We start from the raw sequence: 13,554 nt of genomic DNA on the forward strand, positions 1-13,554 counted from the left end.
GTAGGGGCAGGAGGGCTGAGAGAAAGCCCATTGCCTGTGACGCCAGCGGGCACCCATGGCCATGCCCCTGAGCCTAGCTTGTCCCTTTGTCTGTGCATCTGCAGCTAAACTCTGAGGCCCCCAGGGGGCATCCTTGATGGCAGGGGGCCATTGGCACACACTTTCTCTGCCTTGTAACTCTCCTGGTGTCCCTCATCCATCAGCCACTGTTATCTGTTCTATATATTTTTATGCCTGGTCATATTTTTAATTCGGATGCAGCCAAATCCCTTTGATCCCCAGCTACAGGGTAAGGATGTTAGGTCTAATTAGAGAAATATTGGCTGACCCAGGTGACAGACACCTGCGCATTTTCTTTTGTGAGTGAAGCTCTCTTGCACCTGGGCCTTTCCCCCGCCCCATGCACACCTATGTGAAGAACTGACTTCTTTCCCTGCCTAGTGGGTCAGTTTTCCAAGCAGGTCCACAGAACTTCCCATCTTCTCTGCAGAGTAAAACCTTGTAGGAGCTGGGTCTCCAAGCAGGTCCCCACGGCCCCTCCGTGGTCCCTCTAACACCGTCGGGTCCCTCTGCCCTCCTCCCGCCCTTCCTCCAGCTGTTTTGTCCCCACAGAGAGTGACTTCATCCCGTAAGTCTGGTGGGTCCTGGGATGGATCCTGGGCTCCTGGGAGATTCTGTGGTTGGCGTGAAGAGCACCACACTCCCTCCCACTTCTTGCTGATGGCAGCTGATGGCTGAGTGAGCTGGCTTCTTTGTAATCTAGAATCTCACCCAACTCTCTTACTACTTTGTTGCTGTTGATGCTGTTTGTCTATTAGCCACTTGGGATCTCTACATAGTTGACAGGTAGAGAGACGAGCATTCTTCTTTTCATCTTCATTCGCATTTTATTCCTTTTGTATTTGTATTCTTATGAGTAAAGATAGGTTCATTCTTTCCTTCGAACTGTTAGATGCTTTATTTCCTGTCTGCTTCTGATTGAGGAGACAGGACCATCCAGCTCCACTGACTGGTGAGGAGGGCGGGTGTCCTCGTCGTGTCATCTGCCATGGACAGAATCCTTCTAAACCTCCCATTGAGCCAGAAACCTACTGCTGGTGTTTTGAAGACCACCTTTGGCAAGTCAAGAAAGCTTCCTGTGCTCCTAGTCTTCAGAAAGACTGTAAACGCTAAACTTTATCTAATACTTCGTCTGTACTGTTAATTTTTCCCTTAGTCCATTAATATAATTGATCATTTTCTCTCTTTTTAAAAAGATTTTATTTATTCATAAGACACACAAAGAGAAGCAGAGACATAGGCAGAGGGAGAAGCAGGCTTCCCGTGCAGAGCCCCAATCCCAGGACCCTGGTATCATGCCCTGAGCCGAAGGCAGATGCTCAACCCTAGAGCCATCTAGGTGTCCCTATAATTGATCATTTTCTAAATTGAAACTGCCTTTGCATCCCTGGGATGAACCATTTTTGATCATGCTGCATCTTTTCCAACATTTCATTATGAAAAACTTCAAGCAGATAGAAGAGTTGAATTTTACAGTGAATTCCTATATACCCACCATTTAGATCACTATATTACTAATAAAATTTACTCATGTTTTACACCACTTATATTAACACTTTGCTAAACAGGCTTGATCACATCTCTATCCACTCATCCATCCCTCTCCCTATCCGTCAGTTCATTTAATTTTAACTTGTAAAGGTAATTAATTTATTTTTATTGAGCTGTAATTGCCATGCAACATGATGAGTTTAAAGTTAGTACCACATTGAGTTGATGTATTTGCATATTGCAGTATGATTTGTTAGCATCTGCATTACCTCACTTAATTATCGTTTTCTTTTTGTGGTGACAGCAATTAGTACCTCGTCTCTTAGAGATGCTGAATTGTGTGATGCAGTGCTGTCCACAATCACTGAGATGTGCACATTTTATTTCTGATCCACATCAAGGTGAGTTGTGATTCTTAGCTCACTTTCCTCTGAATGCTTCAACAGGTAAGTCATTCACAAGAGTTCAGTATTTCTGCCTGGTTCTTTGTTTGTTTGTTTATTTGTTTTGAAATAAAAATTACATACAACAACTTTGCCAAATGCATACACCTGTGTGACCCAAACCCCACTGGAGATGCAGAACAGTCACCTAGAACACTTCCTCGTGCTCCCCCCGTGCTCCCTCGTGCACCACCCAGGGGTAGGCTCTGGTCTTTTCCCACCATAAATTAGTTTTGCCAGTTTTAGAACTTCACATAAACCGAATGACATGGTATGGTGTCTGGCTTCTTTCAAAAAGAGGCACCAGGGTGGCTCAGTCAGTTAAGTATCTGATCTTAGTTTCATCTCAGGTCATGATCTCAGGGTCATGGGGTCATGGGATCTAGCCCTGCACTGGGCTCTGTGCTGCATGTGGAGTCTGCTCGAGATTCCTGTCCCTCTCTGCCCTTCCCTGCACACACTCTCTCTCTGAAATAAATAAATACATCTTTTTAAAAAACCAAACAGACATAGGATTTTGAGACTCGCCATGTCTCTGAGTGGACTGGTGGCTTATCTGGTGGTAGTCCATCCTCCAACTACATGCCAGCTTGATGATTGATCCTCCTGGTCATGGACTCATGGGATGTGTCCATTTCTTGGATACTATGAATAAAATTGCTATGAACATTCTGGACAAGTCGTTTTGTAGACATATGTTGCATTTCTCTTGGGTAAATGTCTTTTGTGGGGGCTGCTGGGTTGTGGGGTGGATGTGTGTTTAGATTTATAAGCAACTACAAGATCTTCTCCCCAAATGCCCCATCAATGTTCGTGAGAGCCCTGGCACCTCCACATTCTTGTCAACATTTGGAGTTATCTGTCTTCAACTTTAGCCATCTTGGTGAGTGTGTATTTTAAAACTGTGGGATCCACTTAGCTAATATTTCATTCAAGATTTCCCTACCTGTGTGTATAAGGAAAATTGATCTTGTGTTGCCTTTACCCAGATTTAGAACAAATGGTCCCTAGTCTCTTAAAATGGAACATGTTTTTTTACCTCTATTACTGTTTTCTGAAAAAGTTTATGTAAGATAAGTATTATCTGTCATGGAAAAGAGGCTGCAAACTGTTTTGGCATAAGGCTCTTTTTAATGAGAAAGGTGAAAACTTTGATTCCCATTTTAAGTATATTTAGGTTTTTTATTTCTTCTTGGGCCAGGCTTGGCACTTTGTATTTTCCCAGAAATGTGCTCATTTTCTCTCAAAGTCTTCCTTAAATATCCTTATCTCAATCTCAGCTGGGCATAAAGAGAGACCTGGGAACCCACGGGGGCCAGGAGACCAGAGGGAACTGCTCCCTGAGGTCAGACCCGTGCAGCAACCATGGAGGCTTCCAAGAAAAGGTGAGTCCTGGGGTGGACTCTGAGCTCCAGGACCCCACCACCCTCCAGACGTCCCTCCCTCTTCCCAACCTTGGAAGAGCTGATGTGATATATGAAGGTAGAGCAATTTTCCCTGGAGGGGGACCCAGAAAGTTGCCTGCACTTAGAAGCTTTAAAGTCTGCAGGAATTTCTGGAGGCTCCTCAGGGTCCTCACCTGGGGAATGGGTGTGGCAATACCTGCCTCAGGTGTGTGCAGGGGATAAGATGAGGATTGTGACACCTGCCCCAGGAGTGTTCAGGAGACAAGGTGGATTGTGGTGTCTGCCTCAGGTGTATACTAAGCCCAGGTAAATTCATTGGGGAGTAGGTGAAAAGCACATCTCACAGCAGGTGTATATTCCATCCACATTTGTTTCCTATCTTCTCAGGAAATAGAGCAGTAGTGAGGTCGTGAAGGCTTTCTTTCTTCTTTTTAAAGTACAAAAGGGTAAGTCTCTGATAACACAATTCAAAGCCATGTGATCCTGAGTTGGAAGTCACTAGAAGCTTCTCAATGCTCTTCAAAACCACACTTATGTACCACCCGCTCCAGGCAAGTGTGAAGCACTGTGTCTCTCGGAGTGTGTCATCCATGTATAATTCCTCCTTATGCACGATGGGCCCCAGATCACTGTCCAAAGAGAGTTTCCAGGCTATGTGCAGGGAGGGAAACCTAAACTGAAGTTCTTGGCGAGTTGAAGAGAAATGAATTCAGTCTCCCAGACGTTTCCAGTCTCCCAGATGTTTCCAGTTGGTGAAACTCAAATGGAATCTGTGATAAGTTGATAGTATTGTATCAGTGTGAATCTCCTGGCTTGCATAATTGTACAAGGATTATGTAAGATGTTGGCATTAGGACAAGTTGAGCATAGTATATTGGAACTCTGTGTGCTCCTGTGAAACTTCATAAAGAGTGAAATTATAAAACAAATCATTGTTTTAATTACCAGGCATGAAAATAAAAAGCAGGAATATATGTCTCATGACCAAGAGATGAACCAATAATTTGAAATAGACTCAGAGGTGCCTTGGTGGCTCAGTCAGTTAAGCATCCAACTCTTGGTTTCAGCTCAGGTCATGATCTCAGGGTCTTAAGATTGAGCCCTGCATTGAGATCCACACTCAATGCAGAGTCCACTTGAGATTCTCTCTCTCCTTCTGCCCCTCCCCCATCTCTCTCTCTCTCAAATAAATAAATAAATAAATAAATAAATAAATAAATAAATAAATATTTTTTAAAAAAGAAATAGACCCAGAAATGAAATAATAGAAATATAATAAATGAACATTAAAATAATTCTTACAAGTCAAATCTATGTTATCAAAACGGTAGAAGAAAACATAAATAGGATGGAGGAACAGAAAAGACTCAAAATGAACTAGAGATGAAAAAATGCATTATCTGAGATGGGAAAACACACAGAATGGGATCAGCAGTGGATTAGATACTGAAGAACAATTTTTAAAAAAATCAGTGGGATCTTTTATGAGAGCAATATACATTTTCCAAAATGATGTGCAAAGAGAAATGAATGAAAAAAAATGAACAGAGCAACAGGGATCAGTGGGGTAACAGGAAGCAATCTAATAGACATATCATTGGGATCTCTGATGGGGGGAAGAGATAGAGGACAGAGAAGTATCTGAAGAAATAGTTGCTGAAAATATTCAAAATTCCATTCAAAAAGTGCTATAAACTCAAATATCTAGTATCTCAATGAACTCCAAACAGAAAAAAAGCAAGAAGAAATTCATACCAAAATATATCATAATCAAATTGCTAAGGTGATAAAGGGAAAATCTGACAAGTAGCCAGAAAATAAAAAACATATTATACACAGATGAAATAAGTTTCTCATCAGAAACTATGCACATCAGAAGACAATGGACAGGCTTCTTTAAGGTACTAAGGGAAGAAAACTGTCAACCTAGAATTCTATACTCAGCAAAAATATGTTTCAAATGAAGGCAAAATAAATAATTTTTTAGCCAAAATGAAAGTTGAGAGAATTTATAGTCAGCAGACCAACATTACAATAAACATTAAATAACATTTTTTACACAGAAGAAAAATTATATCAGATGGAAATGTGGACTTATACAGAGAAATGAAGAATCCTGGAAGTGACAAATATGTGGGTAAATATAACAACATTTAAATTAATTTTTTAATTTAAAATAGAATGAACTTCTCAAAGGAAAATAACAATATATTAAAAGGTTAATAAAGTGAAGAAACAAAATCTATGACAAGAGCACAGGACAGAAGAAGAGAAATGGAAGCATACTATTGTAAAGTTCTGCACTATATATAAAGGGGAGTAACATTATTTGAAGGCACTTTGATGAGTTAAAGATGTATATTGTAAACTAGAAGAATCACTAAAGTGGAAAGATAAAGCTAATAAACCCAAAATGGAGGTAAAATGGATATTTTATAACATTCATTTAATTCAAGAGGACAGAAAAACAAGAACAACAAAGAAATGAGACAAATAGGAAAAGTTAAGATGCCATATTTAACCCCAGTCATTTATATAATCACATTAAATGTAAATGGCCTAAACTTCCAATTTATTATTATTATTATTATTATTATTATTATTATTTATTCATGAGAGACACAGAGAGAGGCAGTAACATAAGCAGAGGGAGAAGCAGTTTCCTTGCGGGGGAGCTTGATGCAGGACTTTATCCCAGGACCCTGAGATCACACCCTGAGCCAGAGGCAGATGTTCAATCACTGAGCCACCCAGATGTCCCTAAACTTCCAATTTAAAAGCCAAAATTTTCAAATTGAATTAAAAAATAATACAGAAGAATCAATAAAACCAAACCCTGTTCCTAAACAAGTTTATTGATAAGCCTCAAGCCAGATTGATCAGAAAGAACAGAAGACACACATTATCAAAGTAAGAAATGAAAGGGTCACTATCAAGCCTATATACAGTAAAAGGGTAATAAGGGAATGTTATGAACAACTTTATGCTTTTACATTTGAAAACTAAGATGAAGGAAATAAATTTCTTGTAAACCACAAACTACCAGGGTTTACTCAGGGAAGAAATAGGTACAGATAACATATTGGTCTGTGTGTAAAATTCAAAGGAAACTACAAAAAAAAAGCTATAAGAACTCATAAGTGAATTCATCAAGAGCACAAAAGGTCAAAATGTACAAAAGGTCAATGTACAAATATTCATTGGATTTTACATGCTGGCAATGAACAATTGAAAACTGAAATTTAAAAATTTACAATGGAATAAAAATTATGATATACTTAGCAATCAATTTAACCAAAATTGTATAAGGCTCGTAAACTGAAAACAACCAAATATTGCTGGAACAAATTAGAGATCTAAATAAATGAGGGAGGGGCACCTGGGTGGCTCAGTCACCTAAGCATCAAACTCTTGGTTTCAGCTAAGGTCATGATCTCAAGGTCATGAGATTGAGTCCCACGTCAAGCTCTTTGCTCAGTTGGGAGTCTGCTTGAGATTCTCTCTCTCCCTATGCTACTCCCCCCATATCTCTCTCTCTCTCTCTCTCACACACACACTCTCTCTCAAATAAATAAATAAATAAATGGGAGAGATATATCATGTTCATGGAAGTTTCAGTATTGTTAGAATGACAATTTTTCTGAAGTTGATCTATAGATTCAATACAATAACAGCAACAAAAAATCCCAGAATGCTTTCTTATAGAAATTGACAAACTAGTCTTAGTATTTATGTGAAAGCATAAAGGCGTTAAAATAGCCTAACCAACTTTGAAAACGAAGAAAATGGTTGGAAGGCATACTGTATCTTAAAGTTTATCATAAAGCGAAAGTAATCAAGACAGTGTGGTCTTGGTGAAATAATAAAAACAGATCACCAGAACCAAGAGTCCACAAATAGACCAACACATATTTGGTCAATTAATTTTTGACAAGGTTTCCAAGGCAATTCAAGGGGGGAAATCATCGACTTTTCAATAAATCATGCAGGAAAAATTGGACACTCACATGTGAAAAAATAAACTTCAACATTTACTTCACACCACACAAACTCAAAATCGATCCTAGATCTAGATATAAGAACTAAACCCATAAAACTTTAAGAGGAAAGATGGTAGAGAACCTTGGGTTAGGCAAAACAAGACAGAAACAAAAGCACTAAATATAAATAAACTGGAAAAAAAAAGCACATGGCTAAAATTTTTTTTAATTTTTATTTATTTATGATAGTCACAAAGAGAGAGAGAGGCAGAGACATAGGCAGAGGGAGAAGCAGGCTCCATGCACCGGGAGCCCGACGTGGGATTCGATCCCGGGTCTCCAGGATTGCACCCTGGGCCAAAGGCAGGCACTAAACCGCTGTGCCACCCAGGGATCCCACATGGCTAAAATTTTAAAGTTTCTTTTTCAAAAGACACTGTTGAGAAAATGAAAGGGAAAGCCAAAGACTGAGAGGACATATCTGCAAATCTCAGATCTGGGGAGGAGACATTGGATGAGAACATGTCTGGGGAACAGTAGGGAAACGCTTCTGCCTAAGGCACCCATGCTCCCTGCACTCAGTGGCTGCGCTGCACCAAAACCAGGGGTCCCGACCCAGTGTGGTGGAGTGCTTTGATGTCATACCGAGCAGAATTGAATCTTCTAGTGGATTTGCATGTTCCAAGCAGCCAAGCCTCTCCTTGGGCATGCTCACTAGCCAGAGGGTCCTACCTGAGCTAAGGCTGCCCTCTCTCTGGGCTACATTCATCACAGTTGGCAAGGGCCCTAACCATCACTGAGACAAAGAGGGCAGGTGGACCAGGGTCCCCTTCCTTCCACCCAGCCAAGTTGTGTGGTCATCAGCTTGTCTGTCGGCATGTGGACCTCCATCATGCTGGACACTTGTCCCCCTGGCTGGACATTAGGAAATGGCACTCATCCTTTGCGTCTCTGGGAGGGCCATCACTGCCCTTGCTGGCCAAAGCTGGGGTGAGGGGCAGCTGGACAAACGCTTGAGGCACTTTTGGAAGAAATCCACCTTCAAGGCAAGAGGGTAAATGATCATGATGTGGTTATTCTGGCAGAATTTAGAGAAAAAAAAATAATGTCGCCTTTATAAGGGAGTCAGCTGACTATTTTACAATTTTTCCCCAAATCGACCAAGCCATTTTCACAACATAAAACAAGCAAAAAAATGTAATTATTTCAAGGTGTCCTTCACCTCGAACTCACTGGAGGCTCACAGCTTAGGGGTTTTAAAAAATACATATATTTAAAGCAAATATTATTGCAAATGACTACTCTGTAATTTGGATTAATTGCTTTTGGTTTTTTCTGGAAATAAAATCTTTAAGGCAAACCCATAAAAACCCTGGAGCTCAGGGCAGCTGTTCTTGCGGTACCTCATTTATGTAGAGCCCAGAGCTGCCCCACAGGGGAACTTGATGGGTCACAGAGTCCTCTATATAGGGTCAAAGACCCTGAAGGAGGCTGTGCTATGCTCAGCAAATCTTTAGCCAAGGACAGCTCCGGCCTACACCAGGGTCCCAATTTATATCCAACTGGAATGATAGTCTATGGGTTGTCCTTCAGGAGGGACCCTGGCACAGGTTATCACTCCTCCTGCTGCAGGGTGAGCTCAGAGGCTCAGCTAGACCCTCTTGGGTCAGCTTCAGTGACCCACCCAAGAGAAACAGGCCAGCTTGGGGCTGGAAAGAGCTGGGGTCTGGCAATGTCCTCAGTCATGTGAAACATGTGGCTGTGTAAAGGTTGGGGCAGAGGGACGATGTACAGAAAGGGACACCTTGAAATAATTACATTTTTTTTTTTTTTGCTTGTTTTATGTTGTGAAAATGGCTTGGTCGATTTGGGGAAAAATTGTAAAATAGTCAGCTGACTCCCTTATAAAGGCGACATTATTTTTTTTTCTCTAAATTCTGCCAGAATAACCACATCATGATCATTTACCCTCTTGCCTTGAAGGTGGATTTCTTCCAAAAGTGCCTCAAGCGTTTGTCCAGCTGCCCCTCACCCCAGCTTTGGCCAGCAAGGGCAGTGATGGCCCTCCCAGAGACGCAAAGGATGAGTGCCATTTCCTAATGTCCAGCCAGGGGGACAAGTGTCCAGCATGATGGAGGTCCACATGCCGACAGACAAGCTGATGACCACACAACTTGGCTGGGTGGAAGGAAGGGGACCCTGGTCCACCTGCCCTCTTTGTCTCAGTGATGGTTAGGGCCCTTGCCAACTGTGATGAATGTAGCCCAGAGAGAGGGCAGCCTTAGCTCAGGTAGGACCCTCTGGCTAGTGAGCATGCCCAAGGAGAGGCTTGGCTGCTTGGAACATGCAAATCCACTAGAAGATTCAATTCTGCTCGGTATGACATCAAAGCACTCCACCACACTGGGTCGGGACCCCTGGTTTTGGTGCAGCGCAGCCACTGAGTGCAGGGAGCATGGGTGCCTTAGGCAGAAGCGTTTCCCTACTGTTCCCCAGACATGTTCTCATCCAATGTCTCCTCCCCAGATCTAAGATTTGCAGATATGTCCTCTCAGTCTTTGGCTTTCCCTTTCATTTTCTCAACAGTGTCTTTTGAAAAAGAAACTTTAAAATTTTAGCCATATGCTTTTTTTTTCAGTTTATTTATATTTAGTGCTTTTGTTTCTGTCCTGTTTTGCCTAACCTAAGGTCACCAAGACTTTCTACCATCTTTTCTCTTAAAGTTTTATAGATGGATGAAACCTGTGCTCCAGGGCACCTCCTCTGAGCCTTCCTACTGACCTTGAAACATCATGGATTTGAGGAGACACAGGAGTCTGGTAAGACCCTATCCCAGGGAGGGGTCTGAGCATGGTCAGGTGGGAGGCAGATTTTTAGGAATTTTTAGGAATGACTTGGAGGGGCATATGCAGTGCTGCAGGAGGCACAAGAAAGAGATGGAGCAGGGCCCATGCAGATGTCTCTGGAGACCTTGAGAGTAATTTCAGCAGAAGGAGGGGTAAAGAGCAGATTATCTGGCAGGGGCAGGGTATTGATGTCACATGACTACCATTCACCTGGTATGAAGGTATCATTTTATTTGCTCTGAGCAGCAGCCCTGAGAAGTGGGCATCATCTTATCATCTTTCCTTTCCTGGGTCCTGAGCCCAGGGTCTCACAGTTAAGAAGGACAGACAGGGGGACTGGGTTTCCTACAGGTGCACATGAACAGAAGTGAGGGGGAGCATATCCTGGGGCCTGGAGGGCTCCACCTTGGGACCAACAATAGATCCTGACTGCTTGTCAATGTGAAACTCATAGTGCAAGCAGCTGGAGGGGGAGAACAGAGCTCTGGGGTCCTGGGCCAATTCTGTTGCCAATGTGTGCCATGATGTTGAACAAATTCTACCCCTTCCTCTCTGCTAGGCCTCAGTTTCCCAATTCATTTCCAGTTTTATTATGAAACTCAATTTCCTTGGTTCATTGGGCATGGGGTTCATCTATCCACCTGGCCATCCTACCCTGTGTATTTATCCTTCCATCCACCCATCCATCCAACCTTCCTCCCTTCCATCCATTCTTCCATCCATCCATCCATCCATCCATCCATCCATCTATCCAAAACCATTGTTCATCTCCCATGTACCACACTCTACTAGACCCTGGAGAATAAGAAGAAATAAAACAAGCAAGAAGTTGACTCCCTTGGCCCTGTGGACTGCATGGGAGGATAGACTATGGTTTTAGGACCAGCTAGGAAGCTTTTGCAATAAGTAGCAGAGAGAGATGGATGTGGCCTGAAAGAGGCCAATGGCAGCCCAGAAAGCAGCCAGTGCCTGGGAGTAGAAAACAGCTGCCCTCATTGGTGTGGAGTCAGTCAATCTATGTCCTGGGTCAGGCTGGGACACACCACCCCCCACCAGACCACCCCTCGCACTGTGGCCATGGCCCTCTCCTGGCTAGCTACTTCCGAGCAGACTCCAAAGTCCTCAAATACCCATGAGCAGGAGACATGGGGGCAGTCCACCCCAGGCTGTGCCTGCAGAGAAGGGTCAGAATGACCTTACCTTATTTTTTTAAAAAGATTTTTATTTGTTTATTCATAGAGACAGAGAGAGAAAGGCAGAGACACAGGCAGAGGGAGAAGCAGGCTCCATGCAGGGAGCCTGACGTGGGACTCGATCCAGGGTCTCCAGGGTCATGCCCTGGGCTGCAGGCGGTGCTAAACTGCTGCACCACCGGCGCTGCCCCAGGATGACCTTACCTTATCCTTATCCCTGCCACAGGGAGGGGAGATGTGTAGAAAGCTCATCTAGCCATCAGGCCCCTAGACCCCAAAGGAGGCTCAATGTGAGGCAGGGTTCCAGGTACTTCTTCTAGGTACTTCTCTATACAGAGCCATCCTAACCACAGAGCCTTATACTCCTGCTCTGTGTCAGTAGAGGATGGCTGTCAGCCTGTGATCTCCTCCTGTGGGAACCCAGCTGTGCCTTGGCATGTAACAGAAGTCCACATGGGTCCTGGGGGACATGGAATGAGAGGCAATCTCATAGGGTTGGAGGGCTTCCTGGAGGAGGTGGCCTTGCAACTCTGGTAAACTCCCTTTCTGCAGTGCTTGAAGGGCTGCATCCTCCATGTCTGTGTGCAGGGTGGGTTCTACTGGTGGAATGGAAAAGCTGAACCACTGGTTGGGTTTGTGCAGAGGCCCCCAATGGTGGCTAAGTGATGCCTTTGAAGCCTGGGCTGCTTCTACAGCCAGGGCCCCCCTGTTGGTGCTCTCCTGCCTGAGTTTACAAACCCCTCTTTATCCCAGAGAGCATGCGGTCCTGTGGGTTTGTGTCTGTAATGCCTGCACCACCAATCTCAGGCAGTTATGTCTCCCTGAGTTGCAGAGCAGAAACTCCTGGAGCTCATCTTATCACTTCTAAACAGTACGATTCTTATGCCAGGAGGGAGCATTGTTCAAGGAGGTATTCTTTCCAGGGAAGGCTGGGCTCACTCCCCAGAGCCTACCTGAGTCTGAGGAGCTGGCCTGAGGTTAAGAGTGGGGGCAGGTGCTGGGTTCCTGCTGCCTGGGGGTCTCCCTGGGAGGAAATGTCAGGAACCCTGGAACCCTGGCTCTGGCTAGCCTGGCCATCTTTGAGGAACCACACCTGTTCTAAGGGTGTGGGTGGAGGCTAGTCTTTGCCTTCAAGCACTTGGATGGCATTCTGCTCCAGCCCCTGTGTCCTCCTAGGGTCCAGGACTAGGGAAAGTCAAGGACCTGGGAACAACTGGGGCCCCAGCAACCCTCAGGGTTCAGCCTCAGGTAAAAAGTGAGTAAGATCTCAAATAAAAAGCAAATTGTCTGCATTGTGATGAGTGGGGTCTTCTGAGGAGGCACCCATGCCACACCCATGGGGGTGGGGGGAATTAGATCAGATTCATGTGGCCTCGGGGAGGTCAGTTTTAGGAGGGAGAGGGCAGAAATATGAGAGGGAGAACCTGTCCCCCCAGAGAGGTCCTCCAAGGAGGCCCCCTGCTGAAGAGGTCCACAGCTTTTTATGCAGGGAAGCCTGGGGCAGAGGAGCAAAAGCAATCCCATGCCAACAAGGCACGAGAAAACACCATTGAGAACAACCTGGCGAGGTGGAGGCAATCAGGCATCCAGTGTGATTGGATGGATGAATGATGTGGGATAGTAGTCAGCTTTAGGAAGGAATGAATCTGGGCACATGCTACCCTGGGGATGGACCCTCCCAAGGACATTGTGCTGAGAGAAATCAGCCACACACAGGACAAGTTCCATGTCCTCACGCTCCTTGGAGATCCCCAGAGAAGGAAGGTGGGAAGGTGGGCACCAGGGGCTTGGGAGGCAGCTGGGAATTCAAGGTTTCATGGGGACAGAGTTAAGGTTTAGAGAGACAAAAAGGGTTTGTGGATGGGTGATGGTGGCTGCACAGCAGTGTGAATGTGCTTAATGTCCCAAACTGGACACCTGAAAATGGTTAAGATGGTCAATTCTACATGTATTGTACCACAATTATGAATGAAACTGACAAAAAGCCTAGCCTGGCAGGGGTTGGGCTCCGTGCTCTGCACCCCACTCCAGTCCTCCTCAGGCATCAGGACCTTTGGGCACAGCAGCCCAGAGGCAGGCAAGTTTCTCACATCTGCAGTGGGGAGACTAGGGCCCAAGCAGGTGTGACTAGCCCC

The sequence above is a fragment of the Vulpes lagopus genome, chromosome 10 (genome assembly GCF_018345385.1).
Source record: "Vulpes lagopus strain Blue_001 chromosome 10, ASM1834538v1, whole genome shotgun sequence".
Classification (NCBI taxonomy): domain Eukaryota; kingdom Metazoa; phylum Chordata; class Mammalia; order Carnivora; family Canidae; genus Vulpes; species Vulpes lagopus.